The following is a 12,939-nucleotide window of genomic DNA, read 5'->3' as shown; positions in this document are numbered from 1 at the left end:
CATTTCCCTTGGTGCCATCCTGGGGATGCTGGTTGCTGATGGACTGTCGGAGGTTGGAGGAATCGTGCACAGTGGCTGGGTATTTGGAGGCGAGATTGGTGGAGGTTCCACGGTGTTCGGTTGTTGTCTGCACATTGTTGTGAGATGTGTGCTTTCTGTTCCTGTGATTGTGTGCTGTGTTGGCAGGGGCACAGGTATGACATGTGTGCTGTGGAATTCCCCCCGACACGTGTGTGCATCCAGCTATGGTGTATTGTCCTTCCTTGGTGTCCAGCGGATCATGCGCATTGTGTTGGACGTTTAGGGATTGGGGTGACAGGCTGATGGTGTTGTCCAGGTCAGGTGTGAGGGACTTAGATGTGGCTAGCTGTGTGACTCCTCCGTCTGTGGCGAGTGTTGGTTGGGGGTACCAGGGGCCAACAGGGGCAGCACAGCCAGCAGCTTTGTGTGGAGTGAGATGTTGGTTGTACGCTGTGTTTGTGCCGTCGGCCTGTTGGACGTTGTTGGTCAGGATGCGTAGGATGGTTGTCCTTTTGGGCCTGTAGTGGGCAATGACATTGTCAGATGTTGGGTCTGTGAGGCTGGTGAATTTCCTGGCGGTCCACTGTCTTTGTCTGCGCTGCCTCTGTGGTGGTCTGGGGGGGGGGGGGTTCACGTGGGGTTTGGGGTGGTGGTGGTGGGTGTTGTGGCCCTCTTGGGTGCCTGGGCCACATGACCAGTGGCTCCATGGCATCTGTTGACCTTCCGATGTGGCTGTGGGCTGTGCTCCCTTTTGTGGTGCAGGCTGTGGTCCGACTTAGCACCAGGTCAGAGCAGGTGTTATTTTCCTTCTGCTAACGCGCCTTATGGCCATTTTTGTGTTCTTATCGTAGTTCTGTCTGGTCGTTGTGAATGTTGTGGAGTTGTGTTGTCGCAGCTTTTGGCATGGGAACGCCTACTCTGCATCTCATTAGCCATAGTTACGGGGGTCATCCGTGGTGATGTTTTTTGCGGCTGCTATCGCGGGTAAACTGGTGCTGTGGGCTGTTAACACCAGCTTGTAAATGGGACGATAAATTTATTGCAACTTTGGCTGCGATAAAGTGACGTTAACTCGGCGTTAGTTCTTTGTGAATATGCCCCCCAGTTTCTTAAAAAAAATAGTTACTATCACTGGATAAAGTCATCAGTGATGTCATTTCAGATGTCATCAGTGATGCCATTTGAGATGTCATTAGTGATGTAATGAGTGATGTAATATGTGAGGTCATAAGCAGTGCATTGTGGGGTTGTAAGTTATAGTTAGGTCAGGTAACTATAACTGCTGAATTTCACTGGTTTTGTATGAGTAAAATCTGAGCCTAACTATAATGTCCAAGTAACCTTTGTTTTTTTCAGTGAATTTTTATGGTGTTTCTAATTCTATTTCCTGACTATAACGTCCTTGTAACCTTTGTTTTTTTCAGTGAATTTCTATGATTTTTTACATTTTATTTCCTAACTAAAACGTCCATGTAACCTTTGATTTTTTGGGTGAATTTCAAAGGTTTTTAAAAATATTTTTCCTAACTGCAATTTGTAACCTTTGAGAGTGGGTTTGTGAGTGGCTGTATAGGTCACTGAGTGGGTGTGTGAGTGGCTGTATGGGTTTGTGAGTGGGTATGTGGGTGGGTGTGTGAGCAGCTGTATGGGTCTGTGAGTGGACGTGTGCCTGGCTGTATGGGTCTGTGAGTGGGTATGAGAGCAACTGTATGGGTGGGATACTGGGTGTGTGGGTGGCTGTATGGGTCTGGGAGTGGGTGTGTGAGTGTCTGGATAGGTTTATGAGAGGGTGTGTGAGTGGCTGTATGGGTCTGTGAGTGTCTCTATGGGAGTATGAATGGATGTAAGTAGTTTTGAGGGTGTGTGGGTGGATCTGTGAGTAGGTGTGTGATTAGCTATGTGGGTGTGTGAGTGGGTGAGTGAGTGTCTATGTGGGTGTTTCAATAGCTAAGTGAGTTACTGGGCCAGAGCGGAACCTCACCTACCCCGTTATCCAACAAGAGTCCACTGTTTTATGCAAAATATCTACCCAACTGTAGTACTTTCTATTGGTTAATTAGTAAGTGCTAACTTGTTGTGTAACTGCAGAGAGCATATTCTAAACTACACCTGCGTTGTGGACCACAAGGAACTGTCTTCAGTGACCTTGTATGTGTTTTGGCAATGGGATTGCTCCTCGTGTGTCTTTATCCTGAAATTTGTGATAACATGAATCTTCCTATAGAGAAGACAACAAGACTACAAAGAGGTAAATCTCCAAAAACAAGGGTACTTCCTCTTAACTATATGAAGTAATGCTTCTTTGTATGCTTTTTTGTATGGTGGAGATGTCCTCATATTCTTCAGCATCACAAAAATCAGTGGGAAACAGGCTGGGGGGTCTTTTGGTAAGCTGTCCATCATCCTGGCAAAACACAGGCAAACCTTTGCATACTACTAAGTTGGACAGGACGGGGCCAAACTGGCATGGCTTCCAGGTGATTTTCACATTTTCAAACTCATATCAATTTAAAGGGAGAACCATGAACTCTGCTCTTACCAGAAGAGGCCAAGAAAGAACCCACTGCACAGTCACTACAGATTGCGCTCCAATAGATCAACAATACATTCACTGCCACAAAGGATTTCAGATCATCGAAAACACACTAGCTTTGTGTTCACCAAGCCCAGGAAGTTAGGATCATTTGTCTTTTACAGAAGTGAAGCTTGAACTTGGGCATCTGCCATCACCGGGATGATTTTGACCCCGGGGACCCCATCCCTGAGGGCCCAGCAAAAAATTCAACAGAGAAGCTGGGCCATGCATCCCCCCTCCCTGGACATAAAATTTGGGCCTGGGTCCTCATTCCCTGGGGCCTGCCTCTTGCTCCTTGGCATCCTGGAGTCCACCAAGGGCACCCAGTTGCCACTGTTGGGGCCCACGGGTAGAGGCTCAACGATGCCCCCGTGGTCCCTGCTGGCTCCCTGCCTCCAGCAGAAGCTGGCATTACTGCTCCCTGTGTGTGGGAGCTGTCATCTGTTTTCCTGAAACAGATGAACACTTCTCTCCCAGCAGGTGGGAGCAGCAAAACTGCTTTGGTGTTTTCTCTTGCTTGGAGGGAGCTGTCACAGCTCCTGCCAAGCAAAAGCAAACTGCTATCTCCCGAGGGTGGGCACTCTGGAAGATAGCAGAAGCCGGCCCTGTGGGATGGTGGTCCCCACTGCCATTAATGAGCCCCCCTCCTTTTATTTGCATGGGCTGGCTACAGGGAGGGGGTAGTCCCCAGAACCATATATAGCCTGGGAGGGGAGCCGTATGGACCTCTCCCACTTTTATATCTTTCATAGACCCCGGGAATGTGCCCCACTCTTTTTCTTTCCTATGTCCACATGCCCCCGGGACCTGGGCTACCCGGGGACTATACTGGAAACAATCACTGGAGACTGCGCTTGTTTTTTATATATATTTTCTGCCAATTTGCGAATCTCTTGGGCTTTTCGCTGCAAAAACATATGTTTTTTAACCCTGACAGTGTCCCTGAGGGATCCCAGCACCAGGCCTAGTGGGTCAGGGTATTCCTACCTTGCTTCCTTCTCTTTTCTTAAAACTTTTGTTTGGGATTCGGCTGAGTCCGAGTCCCAACATGGCTGCCAACACTTCCTGGTTGAAGTGTTGCTAGCCAATCAGATCTCTGCACAAGATCGGGAGGATTCAGGGAGGGTTCGCGTGCATAGATATACACATTTGTTTTTCTTTTAATAACTCTAAACCTACTGAACTGATTTACACCAAATAACCAAAAGGTCAATTTATGAACCAAGACCTACCTTTCTGCCAAATTTGGTGTAATTCCATTCAGCAGTTCGGGCTGTAGTTGTGTCTAAAATCTCTATGGGAATTAACATGGTAAATGCACTTTTTTTACCTTCCCCCTTTTCGTGGCCCCCACTTGACAGATCATCCCAAAACTTTCCAAACAAAACTAGAATAAGCGACACACTTTCTTTGGAAAGTCAGTGGCTGTATTAGTGAGTGAGTGGCTGTATGGATGAGTGAGTGGATGTGTGTGTTGATCTATGAATCAGTGAGTGGCTGTATAACTACTGGTATGTGTGTGTGAATGGGTTTGAGAATGGTAGTGTGGTAGTTGGAGTGGGTGTATGAATGATTATATGGGGGTGTGAGTGTGTGCATCAGAAATTCTGTGGGTGATGTCATCAGTGATGTCATTTGAGATGTCGTCAACGATGTCATCAGTGATGTCACTGACCCAGTCATGAGTGATGTAACATGACCTCATAAGCAGTGCATTGCGGGGGCACGAGTTAAAGTAAGCTCACTAACTATAATGGCTGAATTTCTCTGGTTTTGTACGAGTGACACCTGAGCCTAACTATAACGTCCCTGCAACCTTTGTTTTTTTCAGTAAATTTCTAAGGTTTTTTTAAAATTCCATTTCATAACTATAACGTCCCTAGAACCTTTGGTTTTTTTCAGTGAATTTCTAAGGTTTTCTAAATGCTAATTCTTAACTACAATGTCCCTGTAACCTTTGTTTTTTTTTCAGTGAATTTCGAGTTTTTTTAACAAGTAGCCGCATTTGCAGAGTGGTGGAGAAAATGGGCTGGGCTTCCGACCAGCTCTCAGGAATCCCGCGGTATAAGACTTACAGGAGGTACCAAGAGGGCTTGTTGGCCCCCAAGGCCCCTCAGGAGTAAAGTGGACTTCATCTCCCAACCAGTAGTACACCTTGAGCTGCATTTGCATAGTGGTGGAGAAAGGGGGCATGGCCTCTGACGACCTCTTAGCAATCCCACTGTGTTGGACTTATTCGAGATAACAGGATGGGTAGTTCAGCCCCAAGGTTGTCTTTTGGGACCAACTACCCCTGCTGTTACCTCCAGTAAGCCCCAAACAGCAGGATAGCTGAGAGGCTATCGGAGGCCAAGCCCCCTTTCTTCACCACTCAGCAAGCACGCCTAGTGGAGCACTACTAGTAGGGGGATGAAGTCCCCTTGGCTCTTGAGGGTCCTTGGGGGCCAACTAGCCCTCCTGTTAACTCGAATAAGATCCATACAGCTGGATTGCTGAGAGGTCGTCCGAGGCCATGCCCCCTTTCTCCACCACTCTGCAAATGTGCCTCCTGGCACACTGCTGCTTGGGGGATGAAGTCCACTTTAGTCCTGAGACCCTCAGGAGGCAAGGGGACCTCATACCCCCCAGCAGTGCGCAGAGAGGCGTGTTTGCAGAGTGGTGAATAAAGGGGGCATGGCCTCTGATGACCTCTCAGCAATCCCACTGTGTGGGGTGTACTGGAGGTAACAGGAGGTCTTGTTTGCCCCTTAGGTCCCCGGCAGTGCACCTAAATAGGTTGACATGCAGAGGTAGAACTTTGGAGTGAGTGTGACTGCAAGTTTCCCTCTCCCCTGGAGGAACCACGAGGCATTATCCCGGTGTCTTATATATTTACTGACTAATTGCTGATCAGGTGAATCAGCAATTAGGTAGTTATTGTATATTTTTCATTAAGCATGCAAGTTGTGTGCATATCGTAAAAACAGTAAGAGTGGGCCCAGGAAGATAGTTTCCCTCAGTCCTGATGAAAAGCGGAAAGGGGCATGGCTTGAATCATGTTGACCTTGTGGGAAAGCAGACTCAGCATTTCTCCTCTCCTATCTTCCCCTCTTTAAACATACTGACTAGGGGTCAGATTAAATTGGTCATACCCACTAGCCAGGCATTTTTAGACTTCACTCAACCCCCACTCCTATTTTAGAACATCTTCTTCATCATTAGAGAATCAATGAAAGTGCTCCCACGTAGTTCGTAGGTCGCAGCATGTCTCATTCTGCAGCGGAACGTGATGGGCCAGATGATGAAACATGCCACCCAGGGGTCACCCTGGTGGGTGAGGGTTTCACAAGAAAACTTTCATTTTCTCCAGTGGAGGGTCGACCTTCTAGAACATAGCTGGGTTCCATTTTTGTGAAGTAAGACCCTTAAGGACCCACAGTAGCCAACAGGACTTCATCCCCCAACCAGCCTAGCACCAGGAGGCGCGTTTGCAGAGTGGTGGAGAAAGTGGGCAGGGCCTCCGGGAAGTGGCAAGCATTTAATTTTATTTTTTCTATTTTTTAGGAAGGGGGCTGCGTGGCTCCCTTTCCCTGGACTGTTTTGGACTCCAAGGACCCCTTCCCCCAGGACCTGCCACTTTTTAAAATTTCAGTTGTATATTAAAAAAATCTTTACAATTCTCAGCAATTCTATATTGAACAGATTTACACCATTTGACAAAAAGGGAGCTTTCTAGACCAAGAGTTACCTTTCTGCCGAATTTGGTGTAATTCCGTTCAGTAGTTTGGAATGTAGCCATGTCTAAACTTTACTTTGGAAATTAACATGTTAAAAAAAGCATTCTGGGACCCCCCTGTCTTCTCTGCCCCTGCTTGACGTACCATCACGAAATTGTCAAGACAGCAGCTGATGTGACCACACCATTAGTTCTGAAAATGTCTCGGAGATTCATCAAACAACGCCAAAGCTTTGGCAAATGAAAAAGGATTTTCCTGTGGAAACTACATCCTAGCTATAACTACCAACTGGCGACTGCCAGTATTTCATTTATTTCATTTGCATACTTACTAAAAAGCATCGCAATACAGAAACTTCAATTAAAACTGTAAGAACATAATAAAATGTAAGGTGCACATTTTTAATATCCATCAGCATTAAAAACTTTAAATAAGTTGGATTCACTAACAGTTAAAAAGCACCTGGGTGCTGGTGCAGATTGTTACTAGTGTAAGGAATGCCGTCAATGCAGTGTTTGCTGCCAAATCCACCGCTGCAGTCAGTGCAAAGAGGTACCTCACCGTGTTTCTAAGCTGCTCACCACAATAGGGACATCCCAGCTCTCCCTTAGTTAGAGGTTTTATATACATTTTGCTTCCCAAGTCCCAATGCTGAAGACATTGATCTTTAATTGGTGAAATGCATTCTTCTGCTACAAGCAACACAGAACAAGGAATTACAGATTTTTAAAGAACTTGTTCTTAGGGTTGGTAAAGAGACTCAACGTCGATTTTACAGAGGTTCATTTTTTCGGCAATCAGTTCAGTGAAATTGAAGGGTAAAGGGTCAAGGCTGTTCAAGCAAAGAACAGGCCCTATTTGTTATAAATACATTGTTAATATTCGTGACACTTGAAGAGCCACTGTGCCCACCTAATTGGTGGACTTACCATGCACATGAATTTCTTAACCTGAATAGGGTGATTCTGGCATATCTTGAACGTACTCTTATTAGTGAGGTAAAATCGTCATGTATTATACTAAATTAATTCTTGTACAATTTGAATCTCAAACCAATAGGATTGTTAAAAGAAATGTATTTTTTATGAGAACATCTTAGTACCACCCCTCGTGGGTCAATAGCGTATTACGACAATGCACTGTGTTGAGACATTTATGAGAGTATTTTGTTTATGTTTACACACCTATCAAGTATATATACCTGTTCCAAGACGGCGCCTCTTCAGGTGATCAAGCCGAAACGCGTCCTGTTTGTCTGGAGTGACTGATAAACATATCTGATGTACTTCTGCCCTGGAGTGCGCCTCTTTCACAGAAGTGAGAAGATATTTTCTGTGTGTGTATGTATATATATATATATATATATATATGAATCTCCAAGGTGCCACGAAAGCATTAGGAGGGCACTCAGTAAACAGCCGACCATCCGGTCTTCTCTCCGTGACTCTCCTCGTAGTCCCGAGTAAATTATACTGCCTGACGCGTTTCGATGTAGCAGGACATCTTATTCATAGGCTTGCAAGGTAGGTGCCAGAGACGCTCCTCTTTTAAAACTGCCTTTGTTTAATTGATTAATTACCATCAGTTGGTTTCTGCTTAGTGCATCAGTATTGTCAGTGGCATCATGGGACTGGTAGTCCGAATTTGCATGGGACTGGTAGTCCGAAATTACGAGCAGTCTTTATCCCTAAGTGGGTTTCTGTACACTTTCCATTATAAACATATATTTCTTTCCTTGGTAGGAATTCAGGGTTTTCCAGGAGAGTCTTTATTTTCATTAAGGCTGCTTACGCCATGCGGTTGGAAAGGTTTGCAACCACGGCCTCTCTGCTGCATTCCAAGAAGAGATGGTGCTGCCTCCCCACGCCTCGTAAAAAACCAAAGAAATTCCCCCGTTATAGTTACTTCAGATAACTATAACTCACGCGCCCGCAATCTTCTGCTCATGACGTCACATATTACATCACTCATGACATGGTCAGTGGCATCACTCTTGACATCACTGATGACATCATCCTTGTGATAGAGTGGCGGTCGCGTGAGTTATAGTTATCTGAAGTAACTATAACGGGGGAATTTCTTTGGTTTTTTACGAGTGAAATATCCACCTAACTATAACGTGTGTGAAACCTATGGTTTTTTAAGTGAATTTGCAAGGTTTTTTAAATGCTAATTCCTAACTATAACGTGTGTGAAACCTATGGTTTTTTTAGTGAATTTGTATGTTTTTTTAAATGCTAAGTTATGTATGTATTATTATTGTTGGAAGGCGTTCTCCGGGGGGGGGGGGCTTTGGAATACGTTCCTGACCACCCGTTGACCCACCTCTCCCAGAGTTAGGCCAAGCAAGGGCGGGGAGGCCCTTCCTGGAAGGGTCTCGTACCTAGGATCGCACACACTGCGCTTGCACTCTCTGACAGAGGGACACCACACAGTAGTTCTTCGTAAGACAGTATACTTTATAGTAGACGTAAGGGACCTTTATGATCCGACATGCAGGTACAGCGCCACAATCAGCGGTGATCTCGTGATGGGGGTATGGGGGTAGCGGGACAGTCTTTTAGTCAGTGTCTCTGCAGAGTATCCTGCGCACAGCTCTCAATCCTCGAGCTGGGGGGATGTTGCTTCTCTCGGCAATCTCTGCCGACTCCCTTGGAGGAGAGTGCCGCGAGTCACTCAGCAGGCACAGGTGGTTCAGAGTTCGGGGAGCCGCGACAGCGTCAGCAGGGCTCAGATGGTTCAGAGTTCGGGCAGCCGCGACAGCGTCAGCAGGGCTAAGGTGGTTCAGAGTTCGGGGAGCCACGACAGCGTTAGTAGGGCTCAGATGGTTCAGAGTTCGGGGAGCCGCGACAGCGTCAGCAGGGCTCAGGTGGTTCCGAGTTCGGGGAGCGTTCTTCGGTTCGGGGAGCGATCGAGCCGCGACCAGGTCAGCAGGCTCTCGTCAGTCCAGGTCTTCTCTGCCTCCCGTCCCTTCAGCACCCCTTGTTATACTCCCCCTCCTCCTTGAAGTCCAGAGTCCTCACCGAGAGGGGTCTTGGTGCCTGGGGGCGGTGTGTCGGGACTTCCTGTCGCTCGGCCCTTTGATCTGTTCAGGTGGGTCCGGGAGGGACTCCAGACACCCAGCAGGCGAGGCGCCCGCTCACCGGGGGCCTGGTGGCCGATCGAAACCTTCCTTGGGGAAGAGACCAGAGGTGTGACAGGGACGGCGCCTCCCGGTCTGGCTTGGGGTGTTTCTCTCTCCCTCGGCCGGGCATGCGTGTTGGGGTCTGGCCGGCCATCGGGATGTTGGGCCATGGTGGCCGGAAGTCTGTGACATCGGGGATCGGTGCGGTTGCAGGGTGGCTTGCTGGTCGGGAGGGCCCACGCCACGAGGCCGGTCTCACAATTATTTTTTTTATATATTTATTCTTCAATAAACTACGTATAAAAAAAATTTAAAATTTTTTATGGGTTTTCACCCATAAAAACCCCCGCGATTTAAAAAAAAAAAGAATTTAATGTTTTTTTCTGTCCTTCAGGGACACCCTGACCACGGCTAGGGGGTCAGGAGCCCTCTACCCTGCCCCCTTTTCACGTTCGCCACCTTCCTTTTCCACTCTCGCACTGAAAACAAACAAAATGGCGGCCGACACTTCCTGATTTCGACCGATTCGAACGTTGACTGACATGTAACAACCAATCAGAATTACGCTCGCGCACGTTAGGGTGCGCGCACCATGCGCGCACCGTGCGCGCACGGTGCGCAGCTATAGATATGTATGTGCTTTTTACTGCAATTTTCTCTGGAACTATTGAACAGATTGACTCCATATATGCAAAAGGCACTTCCCTGACCTGAGGACTACCTCTCTGCCAAATTTCAAGTAATTCTGTTCAGCCGTTCGGGCTGTACCTTCGACTAAAGGTCCTATGGGAAAATGCATGGGGAAAACGCGTTTTGGGACCCCCCTTTTTTCTCGGCCCCCGCTTGACGAATCCCCCCGAGACTTTCAGGGTAGGAGCTGAGCGGAGCGCCCCATTAGTTTTGAAAATTTTGCGAAGATTCGTCAACCGCCGCCAAAGTTATTCAAAATAGAATTTTGAGATTTCCTATGGAAACACGGTCCTAACTATAACTATCTACCGGCGACCGCCAGTAGATAATATATGTATATATACATAATTATATATATATATATATATATATATATATATATATAGAGAGAGAGAGAGAGATTGTTCTCTGAAAAAAACAACAGGTTAAAGTTGTGTTATACTTGGGTGAATATGGCAGTGACATTAGTGGTTTGAACTAAAAAAAAAAAAAAAAGAAATTCTACAATTAGCGGAGCTAGCTATAACTTTCATTCCTGCCATTCACTGCTTATGTCCTCACATGTTACATCACTCAAGACATTTTCTGCGATATCATTTATGACATCACTGATGACACCGGAAATGACATCATTGATGACATCACCGATGGCATCAGCCAATGAGCGTGCTAGCTTCTTTTGTAGTTTACATAGTGGTGGGTAGCTACCGTATTACTTTTCTGCATAATGTTGTACAGCCTGTGCGCAGGTACTAGGGGGCAGATTTATGAGCCCCTTGCGCCACTTTTGCGTCACTTTTCCCATGTTAAAAGTGACGCAAAAGTGGCGCAAGGGGCTCATAAATCTGTCCCAAGGTGTGTTACAAAAGGGATGTGCTCCAATGTACTATAGATATGTAGCGGCCACAGAACAGCTGGCGGTCGCCATTGGGTAGCTATAGTTAGGTCAGCTGTTCCATAGTAAAAGCATTAGTTGTGTTGCTAATAACTTTAGCCCCGTTTGACGAACCTCCACAAAACTTCCCAAAAGGGTGCTACTTTTGACTAGTTGGTATATGAAAAGTTTCTGAGAGATCTGGTAAGTAGGGCTGAAAAGAAAGGGGGGGGCCCAAAACACACAATCCCCAAGCATTTTCCATAGACATTTTTAAGACGGGCTACAGCAAAAACGGTTGAACAGAATTACACCAGCTTTGGCAGGAAGCTGGACCTTGGTCCGCAGATTGTGCTTTCTGTGATTTGGTGTAAATCCGTTGAGTAGTTTTTGACAAACAAATCGCAAAATAGGGTTTTGTACATTCAAAAAGGCTCTTTTGCGGTAGCAAACAGCGTTGGCGACCTAAAAACACCTACGTACATCTGGCCCTAAATTCATAAGTGCCCAGGGAAAACTACCAGGCCCAGGTGGCACAGGTGGGGGCATCGCTTCAGCCCCTCAAATGCATTCTTGGTTCGGTAATTGGGACTAGGGCTCCTGAGTCGAGTCTGCTATGTGGGTGTCAGTTTTTCTCTGTTTTTAGCCTGTTCCTTTTTTTATCAGGATCTTAAGTATATATAATGACCTGTTTACCAAAAATTTGTAGATCTGCACCCATTCAAGTATTCCTCGAATGAGTGCAAATGTAGAGCTTTGTGGAATTCACACTCATTGTCAGTAGTAGGCTTGGAAAGCTGCGGCACTCTGAAGCCTCTAGGCACTCTACTGTGAATCAAACACTCAAAGGCCTAACAGTCTTACCAGTGGCCATGGCTCGGAGAAGCATTCCAAGCCATCGTTTTTTTGCCCACTGTGCCACTCTAGGCAGGGGGCCGCCTCCTGCACATCTCTATGACCCCATCCCTCATGGAAAGAGTCCATCTGAACCCTGGTCACCCCACTCTCCCACCTGCACCCCAATGCTGCTTAGTAGGAAAACTTGAGATTCACATCCCTGGATGTTCTAAGCCACGCCCCTGACTGAGGGGGGCGGGGGGACGCAGTGCTGTGAAGGACGGGGGCTGTGAGAGAGGGAGGGTGTGACATGTATGGGGCAGTGTGGAGGGGACAGAGTGCTGCGCAGGGCAGAGGGGTGTTGTTTATAATAGAGGGGTGCTGTGAAGGGCAGGGGCAGATCTGTGAAGAATAGAGGGGTGCTGTGGAGGGGTACAGTGCTGTGAAGAACTGGGGTCGGTAGTAGACGGGGGGGCTGTGAAGAATAGAGGGGTGTTTATAATAGAGGGGTGCTGTGAAGCACGGGGGCGGTAGTAGACGGGGGGGCTGTGAAGAATAGAGAGGTGTTGTGGGGGGTACAGGGCTGTGAAGTACGCGGACGGTAGTAGACGGGGGCTGTGAAGACTAGAAGGGTGTTCTTTTTAATAAAGGGGTGCTGTGAAGGACGGGGGGTAGTAGACGGGGGGCTGTGAACAATAGAGGGGGTGTTTATAATATAGGGGTGCTATGTAGTACTGGGGGCGGCAGTAGATGGAGGGGGCTGTAAAGAATAGAGGGGTGTTGTTTATCCTAGAGGGGTACTGTGAAGTTCTGGGGGCGGTAGTAGACGGAGGGGGCTGTGAAGAATAGAGGGGTGTCGTGGGGGGCGCGGTCTGCCGCTCATCACTTGCATGCACTATATTAAGATGGAGAGACACGAAAGAGTCTGCGTTGCCATGACGACGGGACGAGCCGCCCTCCCCCAGAGCCCCATGCAGCCAGGGCGACGAGGACACGGGTTTAATTAAAGCGTATAAAAAGGGGTTTTGTGCACTTCTCCTCACCCGAGCAATTTTAAAATACTTAATCTCTACTCCTGCTGCCTTGACGCCGCGCGCTGCGC

The sequence above is a fragment of the Triturus cristatus genome, chromosome 9 (genome assembly GCF_964204655.1).
Source record: "Triturus cristatus chromosome 9, aTriCri1.1, whole genome shotgun sequence".
NCBI classification, from domain to species: Eukaryota; Metazoa; Chordata; class Amphibia; order Caudata; family Salamandridae; genus Triturus; species Triturus cristatus.
Note: the sequence above shows the minus strand (reverse complement) of the source record.